The sequence below is a fragment of the Falco rusticolus genome, chromosome Z (assembly GCF_015220075.1).
Source record: "Falco rusticolus isolate bFalRus1 chromosome Z, bFalRus1.pri, whole genome shotgun sequence".
In the NCBI taxonomy this organism is placed as follows: domain Eukaryota; kingdom Metazoa; phylum Chordata; class Aves; order Falconiformes; family Falconidae; genus Falco; species Falco rusticolus.
The window spans coordinates 24960525-24978763 of NC_051210.1; positions in this window are offsets into that span (position 1 = coordinate 24960525).

Here is an 18239-nt window from a genome sequence, read left to right on the forward strand (position 1 = left end):
AAAAGAGAAAGTGGAGAGTGAATGGCAAGTAGCTTTCTCAACCAGAATACAAATAACTTGCTGAGCAAAATATTTGCATTGCTAACTTGCAAAAGTGAGGAGGTGAGAACTGAAATGTTCCAGGTAGCCATAACTGCCACTTTCTGATATGCCGATTTTGGCTGAGACAGTTGGTTTTCTTTACAGTAGCTGGTGTGGGCCTATGTTTTGGATTTGTGCTGGAAACAGTGTCAATAATACAGTGATGTTTTAGTCATTGCTGGGCAGTGCTTACACAGCATTAAGGCTTTTTCTGCTCCCCACCACCCCCACCCCCATCCCCATCCCACCCCCACCAGTGAGTGGGCTGGGGGTGCACAAAGACCTGGGAGGAGACAGAGGCAGGAGAGCTGATCCCAGCTGACCAGAGGAATATTCCATACCATATGGCTTCATGCTTAGCAGATAAAGCTGGGGGAGAAGAAGGAAGGAGGTGACGTTCAGAGTGATGGCATTTGTCTTCCCAAGTAACCATTACGTGTGATGGAGCCCGGCTGTCCTGGGGATGGCTGAGCACCTGCCTGCCCGTGGGAAGCGGTGAATGAATTCCTTGTTCTGCTTTGCTTGTGTGCGTGGCTTTTGCTCTATCTATTAAACCATCTTTATCTCAACGCACAAATTTTCTCACTGTTACTCTTCTGATCCTCTCCCCCATCCCACCGGACGGGGAGTGAGCAAGTGGCTATGTGGGCTGAGCTGCCAGCTGGGGTTAAATCACAACACCTAAGGATGCTACAGAAGCAGGAAAAAGTGAAGCATGATCTGAAAAACATGTAGTGGGCTATGGAGAGAAGTTGGGAATGATTCAACAGCAGCAGACGATGCTTTTCTCTGGTTCAAATACAGAAAATAAATATCAACTGCTTTATTCCTTCTTTACATAAAATAAACCTTTATTGGATAGTTAGATTTTACTTCCTGTAACATTGATTTCAAGCCTTTGCTTCCCGGAAATACTTTCTTATGTTCTTAGAAGCATCATCCCAGAGAACAAACCAAGATTGCACAAAATTTATTTCAGCCTACTTATATTATGAATTTAACAACTCTTAATGTTTGCATCTTTCCCATTTTTTTTAATGTGTGGAATATTGTTTTCTTCCTATTTCAATATATAGCGATAGTGTCCCACTGTTCTGGATATTGTATGTATGCATGTAGATGTAACCTTCTCGATGAGCAGGCAGTGTTGGAGCAAACAAGCTGTTGAGGGTCCCAGGCAAAACACAGAGGTGGGAGAAGTTAATGTAAAAACAGTGTAAGAGCAAACAAGTTGCAAGGGCAAGTATACCATTCACTGCTAAGTTCATTACTGCTATTTACCAGGGGTAAAGAATAAACGAGGCTGATCTTATGTCATGTCTAAAAATGAACTTCAGCTGATCAAGTGTGTTTTGTTTGGTTTTTTTCCTTTTGAAGTTAATCTACCACTCTGCAGGACTTGTTGGTCTCTCTCCTTGGTTACTCAAACCTTTCTCAAAGGCCTATTGGCTTGAAATGTTCTCTGTTCCCTCCTTACCAGGAAATGTCTCTCAGTCTCTCCTGGAAATCTGTAGCAATAAAGCTGTTTAATTCCATGATTCCTGCTGGAGTCTTTGAGCCCCTGTGTCAGGCACTGGACACCTTTGGCTTTCAGTGGGGATGTTAAGTTCAACAGTGAATGAACTTTGCCCCATGCTACCGTAGCTGGACTGCAAGTTTTGTCTGTGTCAATCAGCTAACACAGTGCTAGATCACTTACACCTGTGTAACAGTGACTACAGTGCATTTTTTCTCCCTCTTTTCCCACCTGAACTGGGGTAGATATTTCCCTCTCCTTTTTCTCCCTCTTTGAACGTTCGTTTTTCTTCTCCCCTCTCCATTTCACTTGCCCTGGCTTCCACCTATCCTTGCTTTCTCCTTGACTAAACTTAATCTCAGGTACTATGTTCATTTTTGTTCTCTGAGAGAGCAGGCAAGAAGATTAAGTACTGTAGAAAGGGGTTTGAACACAGAATCTTAAAATCACACAAAGAATGGTTGGGGTTGGGGTTGGAAGGGATGCCTGGATAACATCCAGTCTAACCCCCTGCTAAAGCAGGTTCACCTGGAGCAGGTAGCACAGGATCACATCCAGCTGGCTTTTCAATGTCTCCAGAGAAGACCTAACAACCTCTCTGGGCAGCCTGCTCCAGCGCTCTGTCATCGCCAGTGTAAAGTTCTTTCTCATATTCAAATGGAACTTCTTGGGTTGCCCCTTGTCCTGTCGCTGGGCTCCACTGAAAAGAGCCTGGCCCCGTCCCCCTGACGCCCACCCTTAAGGTGTTTGTGTGCATTGGTAAGATCCCCTCTCAGTCTGCTCTGCTCCAGGCCAAACAGCCCCAGCTCCCTCAGCCTCTCTGCATCAGGGAGATGCTCCAGTCCCCTCATCACCTTCGTAGCCCTCCGCTGGGCCCTCTCCAGTAGTTCCCTGTCTCTCCTGAACTGGGGAGCCCAGCACTGGGCACAGCACTCCAGATGTGCCCCACCAGGGCAGAGCAGAGGGGGAGGATCACCTCCCTCGGCCTGCTGGCCACGCTTCTCCTGATGCCCCCCAGGATCCCACCGGCCTTCGTGGCCACCAGGGCACACTGCTGGCCCACGGGCACCTTGCTGCCCACCAGCACTCCCAGGTCCTTCTCCGCAGAGCTGCCTTCCAGCAGGTCACCCCAGCCTGTGCTGGTGCCTGGGGCTGTCCCTCCCCAGGGGCAGGACCCTGCACTTGCCTTTGTTGAGCTCCATGAGGTCCCTCTGCCCCAGCTCTCCTGACCAGGTCTCCCTGAATGGCAGCGCGGCCTCTGGTGCATCAGCCGCTCCTCCCGGTTCTGCACCATCAGCAACGTGCTGAGGGGACACCCTGCCCCTTCACCCAGGTCACTGGTGAACAAGCTGAACAGGACTGGGCCCAGCACTGACCCCTGGGGAGCACCGTGAGCCACAGGCCTCCAGCCAGGCTCTGCAGCGCTGATCACAACCCTCTGAGCTCTGCCACCAGCCAGTTCTCAGTCCACCCCCCATCCACTCACCTGACCCACACTGCCTGAGCTCACCTGTGAGGGAGTCACGGGAGACAGTGTCAAAGGCTGAGGTCAAGGCAGACAACATCCACCACCCTCCCCTCGTCTACCCAGCCAATCATTCCATCACATAAGGCTATCAGGTTGGTCAAGCATGGTTTTCCCTTGGTGAATGCATGCTGACTGCTCCTGATGACCTTTTTTTCCTCCACATGCTTTGAGATGACCTCCAGGATGAGCTGTTCCATCACTTCCCAGGGATGGAGGTGAGGCTGAATGGTCTGTAGTTTCCTGAGTGCTCCTTCTTGCCCTTTGTGAAGAATGGAGTGACATTGGCTTTCCTCTCATCCTCGGGCACCTCTCCTGTCAGATGATGAGGGAGATGAGGGAGAAGATGGTGAGAAGATGAGGGACAGTGGCTCAGCAACAACACCTGCCAGCTCCCTTGGCACTCAGGGCTGCATCCCATCAGGGCCCCTGGATCTGTGAGCATCAGGTTCGCCTAAATGATGCCTAGCGTGATCCTCCTTGACCAAGAGGAAGTCTTCCTTTCTCCAGTCTTCCTTTCTCCAGACTTCCTTACCTCCAGGGTCTGGGATTCCTGAGGGGTGGCCTTAGCAGTAAAGACCAAAGCAAAGAAGGCACTCAGTAACTCCGCCTTCTCTGTGTCCTTCCTCACCAGGGCACCCACCACATTCAGCAGCAGGCCCACATTTTTCCTAGTCATCCTTTTCCTGCTGATGTACTTGAAGAAGTCTTTCTTGTTGTCTTTGACCTCCTTCACCAGGTTTCATCCAAAGTGGACCTTAGCCTTTCTTGTTGCACCCCTGCATGTTCTGACATCTCTGTACCCCTCCCAAGTGGCCTATCCCCTTTTAGATATCCTGTAAACTTCCTTCTTTTGTTTGAGTTTTGCCAGAAGCTTCTTGCTCATCCATACAGGTCTCCTGCTCCCCTTGCTTGATTTCTTACTCAGAGGGATGCACCAATTGTGAGCTTGGAGGAAGAGATGCTTGAATATTAGCCAGTTTTCTTGGACCACCGTACTTTCTAGACCCCTGACCCAAGCAGGTCCTGGAAGAGACCAAAGTTAGCTCTCCTGAAGTCCACAGCTGCAGTCCTACTTATTGCCCTGCTTCCTTCACGCAGGATCCTGAACTCCACCCTCTCATGGTCACTGCAGCCAAGGCTGCCCCCAGCCTTCACATCCCCAACCAGTCCTTCTGTGTTTGTGAGTACAAGGTCCAGGAGCACACCTTGCCTTCTTGGTTTCTCCACCACATGCATCAAAAAGCTATCATCAATGCCCTGCTGGAACCTCCTGGGCTGTGTGTTCCCAGCTCTGCTGTCTTTCCAGTAGTATTGGGTGGCTGATAAGTATAAGGTGGCCCTCATAAGAACCAGGGCCTGCGACTGTGAGGCTGCCTGCAACTGTCTGTAGAAGGGCTCATCAAGCTCCTCTCCCTGATCAGGTGGCCTGCAGCAAACACCCACAACGGTGTCCCCCGTGCTGGCCTGCCCCTTAATGCTTTACCCATAAGCTCTTGACTTGCTCTGCATCCACCCCCAGGCAGAGCTCGATACATTCCAGCTGCTCCCTCACATGAGGAGCAATTCCACCACCTCGCCCCGCTGGCCTGTCTTTCCTAAAAGGTACGTAGCCACCCATGGCAGAGTTCCAGTCGTGCGAGCTGTCCCAGCGTGTCCCTGTAATTGCAACGAGATCATGGCCCTGCGACCACACACAGATCTCTGGTTCTTCCAGTTTATTCCCCAGGCTGTGTGCGCTGGGGTACAGGCAGTGCAGAGAGGTAATCCAGCACGCGGCTTTCCCAGGAGGGATGCAAGAAAATCCAGCGTAGCCATGCCCACGCTTGAGGTGTCTGGCCTTCTTGTCCTCATCTTGGGAGGCGGCTAAGGAACATGTATCGGTGCTCTGGTTGGCCTTGCGTGTTCCGTGGTTGGATGTGATGATATGATCAGTGACACTTTGGACCCCCCCGCCCCGAGTCCTTCAGTTTATAGCCCGCCTCACCCCGCTGGGAATGATGTACATTCTTTGCATCTGCTGACTACTTCAGTGTTCCCTTCGCAATAGCAGTGGCAAATCCAGATCTGTGGTAGCTCCTCTCCGTGCTGCTGTGTCAGTTTCTGCACTGTGCCCAGAATAAGACCATGAAAGCAAGAATGTGGCTTACACTGGAGAGGCAAGTGACAGATATCTTAGGGTAGGCTCTTGCTTGATTTCTGCTTTCTTTTCCCTCCCAACAAATATGCAGGAATTCTAGCCATTTTAATCCCAACCAGAAAAAAGCAATTGAAAGGTGTGAATCTAATTATTTTCTTGAATCAGTGTGAGTTTCTACAGGGGAAAAAAACTAACCTGGCAGGAACTGGGACTATGTGGTAGACATAGGACAAAACCATTGTTGCTTTGAGTTTTGGAGAAACTGTCAGCACGCCTTTCTAGAATACATGTGTTTCTTCAGTTTCTTCATATTGATCTTTCAGATAAATCAATAGTGACTTATGATAATTGGCACCTTGAAGGGTGACATGTTGTGCTAGAACACTTGAACATGTTTTCCTTTTTCTATGTTGTCAGTTGTACCCATAAATATAGACTAAGCAGAAATTCAGTGACTAGCATAATTTAATACATTCCAGACAATTTGTATTTTACAGTGCAAGAAACTGGATTTTCTTACATTCTTTTTCCCTGCCTTTGTTGCTTATTTTGGCTACTATATAGCCTCTGGCATTCCACAGCAGAAGTCCAAGGAAGATCAGTGCTGCACATTTGTCAGCCAGAGTATTTGGTAGTTCAATGGTCCGTAGATGTTTCTGTTACAAGCAGTGTTTCAGAAGGACCTCCAGGTGTAGCTGAGAAAGATGACTGTGCGGTGCACAGGAGTTCAGAGGACATTTCATTTGTTTCAGCACTTTTGAAGCATTGCATGTGTTTATAGCAAACCTTCTTGAGACTTTTGCATGTTTCATCATTTTCTTCTTTCAAAAGCTAGATGTTCTTTCAAAAACTGGATGGTAGATGTTAACAAGTATGCATATTGAAGTAATGCAGTACCCTAAAATACCACTCTGTTTTGCTGTGTGTCATGAGGAGGAAGAAGACTCGTTGGGAAGGAAGAAGCATGGCAGACAAAAAAGTAACTTTATTACAAAACACTGTTCCCGTTTTCCCACTGGGGAACAATTACCCTTGGGGAGTAACAAGGTCTTGCCCTGAACTGTTAAGAATTCCATTTCAATGGGTATGAAAATGTTTTTTGTGCATAAGATCTGTTTTAATCTGTTACGTGAGGTGTCTAAAGTCATATAAAATAATTCAGTTTTCAAAAAATACATAATGTGAAAGGAGGAAGTTTAGTTGTGGAAAAGCAAGGGAATTAAGCCAGACAGCTGAACTGCTGCTTTCACCAGCTTGCTCTTCTGTGTCCATTTAACCTGTAGAAGGGGAGTGGCTGAATGGCCATTCAGCTGGGTTTGCAGGAGGTGGCACCCCAGTCTCAATGTGAAGGACAGCAGGGAAGAAGGACCTGCCCTCGATCCTGTCCGCTGCTGTAGCTCCAATGCTACACACTTGGCATAGTTTTCAGGGAGCAGATGTTCAAGATAGCAGAAGCATTTATTCCTACAGCCTGTGCAATGTGTATATTGCAGAAATGTATTACCTACGTGGGCGCTTTAACTACTGTTCTCTGCTGTTCTTGATTGGTGGTTTAATGATGCTGGATCAAACCCTGACGAAGGAAAGTGGCCAGGGATGGAGAGAAGGAACTTTTTCAGACGAAAGGCAATATTAGCACAAAAATAAAAAAGAGTGAATTTGTCAATAGCTAGGAAGCACCTTCTAATCAGGGCACCAGGTTCAGAAACAAATTTCCAGTACGACTAGTAAGATGCTTGAGAGCAATTATTTTTTTAAGACAGATTTTGATCAGTTTATGAGCCAAACTAATGTTTCATTTATGTAGGAGCTTAAAGTCAGTGCCAGGAGTGCCCTGAATTTTTTTTTTTTCCTTTGTGCTTTCAGTGCAAAGGTTTTAAGACTGATGTGTCCTTTTAAAATTTCCAAACTATGCACATAATAATGTTTTGTTGGAGGGGATTGTTACAGTTTATATTTGGATTTGATTACAGTGCAGGTGGATATTTTATGACAGTGTTGATGGATATATTCTAACTGTGCAGGACTTGAAACCATGAACATAAGGACATGTCAATTTTCGTAATGAATACACTAAACACTATAAGCAGTGTTTAAACAAACACTCAAAAAGAATTTTAATTCCTTATCCATGGTAGCACTATCATAAGAGGACGGATGAAAGAGAGAAAGCACTGTGGTTTGGGTGTTGTTTTGTATTTTAATGTGGTTTTCTCAGTAGACCCTCTCTTGTCTCAGAAGCGTAAATTTGCTTTTTCAATTTGGTTGTGTGGGATCTGAGAGCTTTTCAATAGTGCTGAAGCAAGAAACGGATGTGAAAGTTAGCACTTGCTGATGGTATCCATATCCATTTTTAAAAAATTAAATTTAAAACTTCTGTGTCCTTTCTGCAGCATGGATATAGGAAGGAAGGGGTTTCCTGTTCACAAGGAAAATGGTTTCTGGTACCATTGCTAGATGCTGGGGCATATGGATAGGATGCATGCAGAATTACAGGAGTAGCGACAAATCAACTGTCTTGAAGGGTCCTTGCCAAATCAGACCCCTGGCTTGCCTGGTCTCTAAAAGGAGCCCGTAATATACTTGGCCAGGCTTGAAACCTGAACCTGAAGGCAGAAGAAGCATTGAAATAACTTGCCATCAACAGCCAGGCCAATGCCAGTGACAGCAAGGGACAGTCAAAGGTACCTGGAGACAAAAGACCACTCAGTTACTTTACTCTTGCAGTCACCAGATACACAGTGTTTGAGCACTCATTGCTGGTGTAAATGAGCCCTCTGCAATCCTCCTGACAGCTGCTTTACCGGTACCAGCGGCAGAGAGAGACACCAGCTGTGAGGCAGCCTGGCTAGGACTTCCTGCTAATGATACCTCTTTCACCTGAACCAGCTTGGTGACAGCATACTTTGAAGACCCACCCGAAGCCTCTGTAATTCCTGGATGCTACTGCATTTGAAGGTGGTACAAAATTTGCCCTTTCCAAAATTCAGAAACAATTAAACTTTAACTTTTTTTGTGTGTCTTTAGCTTGTAGCTTCAGAAAATGATTTTTTTTTCAAGATGGGAACTAGTCCATATTGATTTAACAGCGACACAGAAGCAATAACAAAGCTGCACCTTCCCTCTCGTTCCCCAGAGTATTTTTTAACACATCTCTGAATGAGAGCTGACTCAGGAAATCAAATGAAGTGCTCTCTTCAGATAAAACTTTGATCGTCATGAACAAGAAATTGAAAAATGGCAGGATGCAGAGGACACTTACTGTAAAACTTCTTCCCAGTTAAGTTTGCTTTTCTGCAACAGTTTCGCTACTCTTTGGAGCCCCAGTTTACTGAAGATGGAATTGGACATCTGTAAATCCACTCACAAGTTTTAAGAATGGGTGAGGGGTGTGTGTGAAGAGTGATGGATGAAGTGATGAGACTGTCTGGCAGAAGGTTGCCACCTTACTGCTCTGAGCCAGGGTGGCCCTGATGGGTGAGAGCTGGCTGCCTGCTAAGCCCACCTGCCCTGCAGGCTGTTTCTCCTTCAAGGGCCCTGGGCAGCCCTTGGGCAGAGGTCTAACTAGTGGAAGGCCAATAGTGGCAGGCCAAGCCCCCTGCCTGGGGCAACCCAAGGCAAAGGCTCTGCCATCAGTTCCCTTGATTTAGTGTGCACTGCTGGTCCAGTGGCATCACTGTTTGGTTGGATGCTGTTAATAACAGCACTGGTCATGCCTCGCTTAAATAAGACAGGAAGTATGAATTTACAGGGAAGATAATATTTTTTTTAGAAAACTTTCTTTTGTTGCACTTTTTTTTCCCCCATACAGATTAGCACCACTAAAGCACAGCTCAATCATCCGAGCCTGATTTAGAATGCTAGTGTTTGGACAGGAGGGTATTAGGGAAGCTCTGTCTCCTCTTGCTCACCTCTATTAATAATTTGCTCTATGCCTTTTTAAAAAACTGGATATGGAGCAAGGTGACAGCCGTGTTCTGTGTGAGTGGGATTTCTCTCAAACAGAAATAATAAGCTGTCACAGGGCTCAAACACTGTAGCAGAGACTGAAAGGAGTTTCAGGAGAAAATGCATATAAAATAAACAAACTTGGAGATTGAAGTGAAATCTCTTTCTGAGAGAAGCAGTGTGTGTGCTTTAGGAAAGAATAGACAAAAATTCTTGCATTTGAAGATTTAAATACTATTTTCTACTGAGTGTTCATGTATCTTTTGTAACACTAGGACAAGCAAGGAGGCAGTTGGGACAGAGAGGATTTATGGAAGCAGGGTGGGACATCAGTGCAACATTGCGCGAATACTTCCAGATGTCTTCTGTTGCAGGCTTTGAGAAGGACTGATCTTCAGGGAGCTGTGCTCAGGCACTGATACCTGCACCTACCCATCACCCCACCTACCCTCATGAAACTTAATTGCCTTCTGTTTTGGCTGTAGTATTCACTGAGCTCACAGGTAGCAATGAAAATTCTTCGATATATTGCCTACTATGTAATCAATAACAAGAAAATTCAACCTGCATGCAGTGACAAGGGGGAAAGAAAGAGGTATGGGAAGGGAATGAAAGGTAATGGCTGCAACACCCTGTGTCTCCTGTCCCCCCTGGCTGTGCTTACCTACAGGATGCCCACAGAAGAGAAATGCCAGATCGAATAATGTTTGCACAGAAACCAACTGTAACTCCCTTGGGCAGCACAGTTAGAATGCTGTTTGTCAACGGCATGTCTTGTGATTGTAGTTCTAATGAGAGCTCTGCTGACGTGCTTTTCATCTAGAAAAACCCTACATTTTCTTGTATTCACCCTCTGTGTTAAGACTGATTGTGAGGATTGCACTGAATTGTAGAATAATCTTTGCTAATGCATAAGTAATGCACTCTGACTTACCAAAAAACATTTACTTTTTTATTAGGAAAAATAAAGAAATGGTTCATAAAGACAGCAACTCAATACTGGTTTTCACTTTCATTTTAATGTTTTATTTCCTCTTACAATCATGTAAGTTGGTGAGTGCCTTCTTGGGGGAAAAAAAAAAAGTACAAATCAAGATGGCATCTTGATGCTTGTGTTAATATATAGATCTTCTCCTCAGAAGTCTGCCTGTATTGACCATCAGATCTTTTCCTCCTTTAATCAGCAAGAAGACCTATTGTTCCTTTGGCACACATAGTAAGGCATACCACCCATCAAAGGTAACAGTACAGCTGACCTCCTGCATGCACAGGCAGGGTAGCCAGGAGTTTTTCTTGGGTGCTTAATTATGAGCTTCTTGATGTCCTTGGTGTGAAATGGGTCTGCTGCCTTGGAGGACAAGATGCCACATGTGGGTTTTCCTGCCCTCTGCCCTGCCATCCCTACCACACAGACCAGCTGTGCAGGCAGGAATCAGGTTTGAGTAGCAGCTCTTATGAGGCATCCTGTGGCTCACAGTCCTGTGCTCCTGTATGGCGTTCAGCTTGCCCATGCACTGTAGATTACTTAACCCTACCAGCTCTTTTTCTTTAGAGCTGTATTAGTGCCAGAGATGCCTGTCTATAGACTGTTATTAACAACAAAGTTGTATTTATGCCTTTGAAAGCTGGTGGCTGTTTTTTGCTCCTCAGCATTTGCATAGATGGGCAAATAAACAAAGGTAGGAACGTAATGGCTCCTTCTTCAAAACAAGTAAAAGCAGTAAGCATTGCAAATGTCTGAAAATTTAACATCTTTTTTGCTTTTTCTTCGTGTGAGTAGTTGCATTTACATAGCTGAAGAAGAATATGCGGGGCTACAAACTCTTATTCATGACACCAACCCCTTTGAGTGAAAATGATGAAAGAGCAGCTATTTTCAGAGTTTACTGGGAAGGTGAGGCTGATGTTACTTTTCAGGTTGTGCATAATGCCTCTTACTAGCTCGCACTAGTTTGCTCCCTAAGTATTAAAAACTAGTGCTGGCTATTTATCCTGCTTGTTTGTTAAAAAGAGGAATAAAAACCGTGCAGGAAACCATTTTGATCAGGAGTACTAGCCCTAGCCAGGCACCTGTCCCCAGGTTTCCCTAGCCATTGAATAATTCTGTCCTTTCTTCTGAGCACTTCTGTGCAGCTTGACAAGGTCCTGGCTTTGCTAGTGAGCCATTCCTTTTGGCACTACTGCCACAGCCGAGTCACTGTGACATGACCTGACCCAAATGGCACAGCAGATCAGCCTCTCGTGATTTTTCCACTTGACATGCAGTGTAGTGTCTATTCTTGGAGACAACAGTAAAAGACTAAGACTTGGAAATGTGTTTTCTGAAGTACAAATCGGTCTCCCTTGAGAAAACAACCTTGCTTTCAAAAGGGAGAATGTAAATAACTGCCTGCTCGCTGCGTATGGAGTGTCAGTGCCACATAAGTACCATAAAGACCTCCTCAATCCTAGATAACGGAGCATTTCTCCCGAGGCACAGCAGAAAATACAGTAAGAACAGGGTCATTCAAATGAGGCTGTGGTAATATTTTTGAGGGAATTTTACTTCCCACATGATGAAAATCTTTAAGTTTTAGCAACAGATTGGTTCTTGTTCACAGTTCCCTTTAAAAATACACTTTAAAACCAATTTCTTAGTAGGCATGAAATGAACTTGTTTAGAAATTTAGAAACAAAGTACTTCATGACATTTTTGTGAAGTCTAGATGTTAAAAAATTGGTAGATGATCTGAGAAAAGAAATGAAGCACAGTTGAATAATCAAGAAGCAGAACGCAGAAGTGAACGGGCTACCCAGTGCCGTGAGTACTTCTATGTTGCTCTCAGTATGAGGCAAATGAGACCGAAACATTGCCTGGGACGTGCAGAGCTGAGGTCTGAGAGGAGCAACTGCTAAACTCCATGTTTGAATCCTGTGCCCCTTGTCTTCATACCTAGGGCAACAAGAGGAAGAGAAGGGATGCTCAGAGCTAAAAAGCAGGCCCTTCTACCCCTGTTTGGCTCTGCCATCTGGGATGGCTGCCAGCTGGAGGGCAGGGTGGCAGCGATGATTGGTCACTGCCGGTTTGGGAACTGCCACCAGAACAGCTGCTGTGCTTGGTTGGGATTACAGCTGTAGGTATGTCAGTAGCATAAAGCTCTGTTTCCCAGCAGGTCTTGCCAGCTTTTGGCAACGGCCGAGATCCTTAACTACATTACGAGATGGCTGCTCAAGTGTTGGGGAGACCTGAAAAAGGCAGTGTTATTTCACACAGTGTTGCCATCTGTGGCCTCAGTGCTGGAAAGAGAACTAGGTGCCAAGATCTCTGCATGGTCTTCTTTGGCTTATATACAGATGTGATGTTCCAGGTCTTCACTGACTTCATCACACCCCACGCAGCGAAAAGAGGCAAGTCACAATATGAACAGTGATATGATAGGACTGTTGGGTGCTGTGTTTAATTTTGCATTTATCTAATATCAGAAGCTTGAAGTGCCCCAAAAAAGAGTCTATGCAGAGACGATTATTGGTGTTTTGCTGAACTCATTAAAAAGTGCAGGGACACAGCAGGCCTACAGCAATGTCATGAGCCTGTGTGCTGAATTCCTGCAGCACTCATGGAGCATGAAGCCTAGCAGTATTTCTATATGCTCCCACAGGTGCACTTGTTCTTCTAGCTTATGTTGTTGCTGAATATAGCCTACAGAGCCTCCATCACTCCTGTCACAACTCTCTCCTAAATGAAACCAACACTATCAGAAAAAACCAAACCCCACAGACATCTTTGTGCCAGCTCTGAGCACTGATACCACTCTCGTTCCCTTCATGCTGTCTTCCAAACATGTCTGGTAATAAAAACCCAAAAAGTAAATGCTACTGAAATCTAATCAGGCACAGGCAGGAGCCTCAGGAAAGGCTTCCTAGCATTTGGTGAGGGAAGGACAATATTTCCTAGGGGAAGGAGGGCAGCTGAAGTGAGATTTATTTAGACACTGTGTTGTCAGAAGTACATCTGAGTATGAATGTGCCACTGTAAAGAGGGTGGGTACACAATCTCTTAGTTTCCACATTTTCTTCCTTTTCATTCTGCTTGCTTTCTCTGCTTTGTGGGGAACCGCAGGAGGTGCAGGTATGACATGCCTGCCCATTTGAAGCATTACAGTAGCCCATGGGACCTCAGAAGACCTGTCACAGTGCAGCTTTTGCTGGAGGCTATATAATGGATGGGTTATCCTCAAAGGGAATATAAGAGTCACAAATCATTTCCACACAGGGACCTGAGAAATCACATTATAGACTGAAAGGCCAGTGGAAAGTCAAAAAAATGCCCTTGGGCCTGAGCAAAATTTTGTCCTGGATCACAGAGATCACCAAGTTTGCGGGAAATAGACGTGGCATTGGAATTTGTTTTTCTGCTCCTGCAGTGAAATTTTTTTTTCAATATAAAAATAAATGCAGTGCCATTTTGCCGACATTATCAATTTGTTGGGCCAGTAAAAGACCAAGGCCAAGCGCCCTGGAGTTATGGCTGTCACCACTGAAGGCTCCACAGGGTCTAGGCAGACTGATATTCATGATCTGCTTCTGACTTGTGTGCCTAACCATGGCCCATGTCTGGGAGCCACCTCCCAGAGGTGCTGCCTCTGCTGGTGTTTGGGCATGGGTACTGCATGTAGAAGTTTGGTCCTTTAGCAGAAAAATAGGCATTAGTTTCTTTTAACATGTGAAAGAAATGAGACTCTCTCTAAACAGAATGCCAGTCATCTTCTTAAGGCAGGGTATATGTGATTCATTATTCATTTTGGTGAAATGCAGAGTGCACCTTGCTGTGCAGGCCAGCTGCTCATTTATAAAATTGATTACACATTCTCTAAAGCCATCTCTAGGGAGCAGCTAAATTGCATTCATCGCCACCAAAGACTTTGGTATCCCTGTGGCTGAAGAATATTAATAATAACCAAGAATAAAAGAAAGACAGGCTATGCTCTGATTTTTGGTGTTTGTCAAATTTTGCTTGTCTCAGAAAGTTTTAGGGGAATGTTTCTGGAGTGCAAGCTGTTCTTAACCTCACAGCAGGAGCACCTGAAGATGTCTAGGAGAGTCAAGGCTACTTTTACCGTGAAAGAAGCATAATAATTTCCCTGCTTTAAATTTTTTTCCCCACAGTTCAGGTGCTTAGTTCAAGTAATAGAATATTGGATCCCTGATTCTGTTGCTTCCATCTGAGTTCACCAACAGCCCTATGAAGTGTCAAATGGAGACAGAGGGGAAGGACCATTCACCGTGCTTTATGTAACACACTTCCCTTTAGGTGTGGAGTCCCAGGGGTGGTGCAAGGAGATGTTGCCAGCAAGACTGAGAATGGTAGGCAGCACCTGACCCCAAGCTGCATTGGAAACCACGAAGCTGTCCATCTCAGGGTGCCAGGCGCTCATACCAGGTGCAGGGGCTTCCTCCCCTATCTGGCTGTGACTGCAGCTTTTGAGCAGGGTGTGCACATCACTTTTCTCTGATGAAATGGGAGGAGAAGGGCTCCTGCCCACCTGGCAGTGCTCTGAGCACCTCTGACACAGACCAGGCTCCTAGCCCCTCTTCCCATAAACATTAGGACTGACTGTTGAAATTGGGCTTGAAGAGGTGGATGGTGTGTTTGCAGGTAACTGTCAGGGCTTAAGAAGCCTTATGAACTGGTGGTGATAACACTGTATGAAAGGCAAGATCCAGCAGTCTAGTATTCTCTCCGTAATATCAAATAGCTGTGTGTAAAACTGCCCAAACTTCGGCTTTTCTGCAATTGTTTGGCATAATTTTATTCTGAAATGTACCCTTAGTAAACTACTTTCCCCCACCCCCCACCCCCAGTACAAGCTCCTGTAAACCAGTGATGAGCATCGGACTGCAAAGCAGATACTGCTTTTAAATGGATCCTGAAGAAACTGCAGAAAACATTAAAAGGCTTTTCTCTTTTCCTACTTGTAAATTCACTTAAATCTTGTATTTCACAGTGATCTTGTAATTAGAGGAGTTCTAGCAATAAACCTAATAATCCCTGAGTGACAGACTGTGGCATATGTTGCCTATACTTTCCAAAGCCATCTAGTCTCTGGTTTCCAGGAACTGCTTTCAGGTAGTGCCTTGCAGCTTAGAGGAGAGACGGACAGCTGTATGGATGTATGCAGGATGCTGGGTGGGAGCTGCCTAGGTCCAGGTCTGCATTGTGCAGGCTACTGATGGCTACAGACACTGGTTGTTGAAGTAGCAGATTGAGCCCTGCCAGGTGAAGACCCAGTGTTGCCTCCATGCTAGCCAAGTATCTTGCATGCTTTTCTGGATGAAGCCCATTTGAGTGCCTTGAAATGAGGCTCGATGCTTTCCCCCAGTTCAGTAGCAGCAGCTGGAATTGGGTCTGCAGGGGGTGGTGATGTTTTTTGCTCACAAGGCCTTGGTAAAGCTTCCCTTGCTGCTGTGGAGGTGCAGAAAAAAACAAGGTCACAGTTGCTGGGGAGGACTTTTCTCCCCACTTGCCTCCCCTGTTGTGAAAATAAAAGCTTCACAAGGCCAGAGGAGAGGAGTGTTTATGTCTGGGCTTCCAAAGAGGTATTTTGGTGTTCATGGGAGGACTGGTTAACCTTGAGGCCCAGTGAGCATCCCAGGAACATTTAGCATTTGTATGTTTTACTCCAATGACTGTTTAATATAAACACCTATGGGGTGCTTTCACTGGTAATCAACTGGCGCTGCCCTTATCCCTCCAGCCCTATCTGAGGAACAATGCTGCCCACCTGCTTCCTCCAACCAGCGTGTCTACAGCTCTTTCACAAGGAGAATTTCAGATCCATGGGGCTGGAGTGCGAAAGTGTGATTGCTGCTGTGAGCTCCACCCTGAGGAGCTTCACATGCACTGCCTCATATTTAACTTTCTTCCCTGTGCCCTATAGCGAGTGCCTGGCAACCAGAGGCTGGCACACCCTTTCGAAGGGACCAGCTTTCAAAAAAAAAAGAAAAGAAAGGTGAGGGCAAGTGTCGACAGCTCTGTTCCTGCCTGGCTTAGCTCAGCAAGTTTTAGAAGATCAAACAGTTTCAAAGGTTCCTTGCCCAGGGTATTTTTCTTTTTTTAAATATTTTATTTTAGTCTGTCAAGTGGTTACAAGGAGGAGGTTGTTGTGCCATACTCAGTCCCTGCTCTGCAGGCTGTTCGCTTACAAGTGTACTTGTTGGGGACGGGAGCTGGTGAGTTTTGGGGGTGTTGCTGGATAACACTCTACTGCTCAGCTCATTCAGGAAACCTCATAATTGGTTACCATAGTATGTTGATTTGCCAGAAAAATGCATTTGTTGTCCCAGAAGTCTCATATAAATTCCTGTATGAAGAGTGAATCATATACATCTGTTATGTGTGTTCTGTTGTGAATGTGAATGTGTTCCCATCAGATACAAAATGGAAATTATTTTCTGTCCTGGAATGCAAGGCAATCCTACTTTCCTGTAAAGGAAAAGTGGAGATGAAACATGCTAGTTTGTACAAATAACAATTGAATTTTTTTGTTTGAGACTGTTAAAAGCATCAGTTATACCTGAAATTTCAACTACTGTGGCAAAAGGCAGCTATGGCTGACAGCTTCAAAGCTGGCCAATTGCTTCTAATAGCAGGGGGTTTCCATGGTTTTCCTCCTTAAACTTTATTGGTGGTTAAAAAAATAACCAAGCATCCCAAGCTTGACAGAGCTGCTGAGTGTGAGGGAGAGCTGGCTGAAGTAGGTATCAGGCAGGAATGCTGCTGTACACATCACAGCAAGAAAGCAGAATAGTCTGTCTCTTACGGTAGTCTGTCTCTCTTCTGTAAGAAACCTTGCTGGGACAGCAAAGGGGACTGGTTGGGAAGCTCTCCTGTATTTAAAAACAAAAAGAGGTTTTGGGGTTGAGCCTGTTCTGGCTGATCCAAGCCTACCTGAAGTTTATGGGTCACCTGTTTGTGATGAAGTACTCTAAAAGTCTTCTAACCTGATGTGATGGAAGTGCTCGCTTGCTCCTCCTGCTTTTAATGTTCATGCCAAGAGAGGACTGAGAGAGGAGGAAGACATTGCCCTGGTGCACCCGCTGCAACTTGTGCTGAAAAGAGCTGCTCTGAAAACACACCGACTCCTGCAATGAGCACACTGAAAATATTCCTCACCTCTTATCCTGGGCTTTGTGTTGGTTTGATTTTAAGCCCACTGAACACTCCTGTGTGAAACAGGCTGGGATTTTTGCATCTTGGCAACTTTGTCCCCACATGTCCACAGCTGGGGAGAGATGTTGGTGGCCCCACAGTATGGGATGCCCAAGCCCTCATTCCACAATCAGGGGAGATTTCCTAAGGGGAAGGCCAGGAGCTAGCTAGTGGGTGACACTGGGCCACGCGTGTGGCAGCAGGAGAGAGAAGTCGTGGCCCTGGCTGTGTTTTGGATAAGGCTTGCTCAGGAGGTGTGCTCTGAGTACGCCTCTGAGGTTAGCCCTGATGGTGAGAGACACAGGGACATGTCTCATCTCAGAAGCTCTGGGAGGGCCCAAGAATGAAAGCCTGGATGGTGACCTGTACCTCCACTTGTGGAAGATCTGCATGTGGTAGACTGGGTAAGGTCAAATGCAATGACTAAATCTGCAAATTTGGATTTATATAAGAGCTTACTTCTGCTTCAAATGCAAAATCAAGCATTGAGGCTTCTCAGCAAGGAAGAAGTTTGGTTTCGGTCCCCATGTCAAGTAAAATTTAGTCTTTGCCTGTAGTTTAGACTATAACTGAGCCATATATGGGTAAAAACTTGGAATTGTCCCATTTACATCACTTGTTGATTGATGGTTTTGCACCTGTGTTTTATTGAATAGCCTTATTTTTGTGCTATGTGACTTATCGAGAGACTGACTTTCTGTCTTACCCCAGGCTTCAGGTGGATTTGACCACCCCTGCCTGCTCTACCACGTCCCACCCCCTGCGTCAGGTCTGGGGAAAGACAGAAAGTCAAGGTCTCAATACATCAGCGGCATAGCACAAAAATGGCCCCTGTTCAGGC